This window comes from Trypanosoma rangeli (assembly GCF_003719475.1).
Source record: "Trypanosoma rangeli strain AM80 chromosome Unknown Tra_15.4_contig_00701, whole genome shotgun sequence".
Lineage (NCBI taxonomy): Eukaryota > Euglenozoa > Kinetoplastea > Trypanosomatida > Trypanosomatidae > Trypanosoma > Trypanosoma rangeli.
In genome coordinates this window covers 1-1,171 of record NW_021706448.1, presented here as the reverse complement: position 1 = coordinate 1,171, position 1,171 = coordinate 1, and positions in this window count along the sequence as shown.

The window sequence follows — 1,171 nt, the reverse complement described above, 5'->3', positions numbered from 1 at the left end:
CGGCTGGCGTCGGTAAAATTTTGCGGCAACTGTGGAGAAATGCAGCGTAGGGCTGCGTGGCGCCCGACGACAGTTCGGCGGAGAGGCCATTGCGGGGTTGCGGAACAAACAACGTGGAAGGCGGAGTGGGAGCTGCCGGTGCTTTCACTTTGTCAGTGTGCTGTGGAAGAGAAAGGGCCCTTGGAGCTTGCTGTGGTTTGCCGCTTGCTGCTCTGGGCTGTCGCTAAGGCATACGCTGAGGAACGCGCAGAACCTTTTTTGTCGCTTTTTTTTTTCTTAAAGGGATGGTGCTGATTCCTTGAGCAGTCTTTTTCTCTGCGTCTCTCTTTATTTGGGTGTTTTGGTTGACTGCGCCTCTTCCGCTGTCTCAGACGGTGTTTGTGTGTGTGCGAGGGACCCCGCTTGCATTCAGAGTTTTGTTGTTTTTAATTTTGCCTTGGCTTTGCGTAATGATGCTTCCTTTCTTGTGTGTGTGTGTTTTGGGGACGACGGTAAGTGAGGTATGTGGAGGGGCAAATGGTTGCTAGTGCTGGGCGGTGTGGTGCTGCCGTGTGGTTTGCTTCCCTCTTGTTGTGGTTGCAGCTGAGGGACAGCTGGGACGCTGGTGGGAGGGGAGCCGAAGGTGAGCGGTGGGATTTTCTGCGGCTGTTGTGTCGTCTTCGGGTGCCGCCTCCGTGCCGACCGGAGCGGCGTACGTGCGGGGGTTTGGAGTGCCTCGCAGAGTGTCGCAGCCGCGCATTTTTCGAGCACTGTCTTGGGGAACGCTGCCGCCAAATGACGCGAGCTACGACAGGGACTTGGCAGCGTTGATGGGCGTGTGCCGGAGGCCGTTGCCTTCGCATTGACATCAGACTTGTCTCTGTCCGTTGCGGGTTGCTGCGGACCGACTCGCGCCACCAGTGCTGCTGGTGACGGCGTCAATGTTTCGACGCAGCGGGGATGGACTCTACGTGAGTAGTGTGATTGGGATTGCAGGCAGGGACGCAGTTCTTCTTCTCTTGGCGTATGGACGAGCCTTCTATGCGGTCATCGGAACCACATTCCGGAAGCCCACGGCGCAGTTTGCTCTGCAGAGGCGCGCTGCTATGGATTGGGGCACTCATGGGAGGCGCGGTGCTGTGCTGCGGCTGCCGGGGCCTCGACGCCCTTGTGTGTCACACGGTGGGCATTG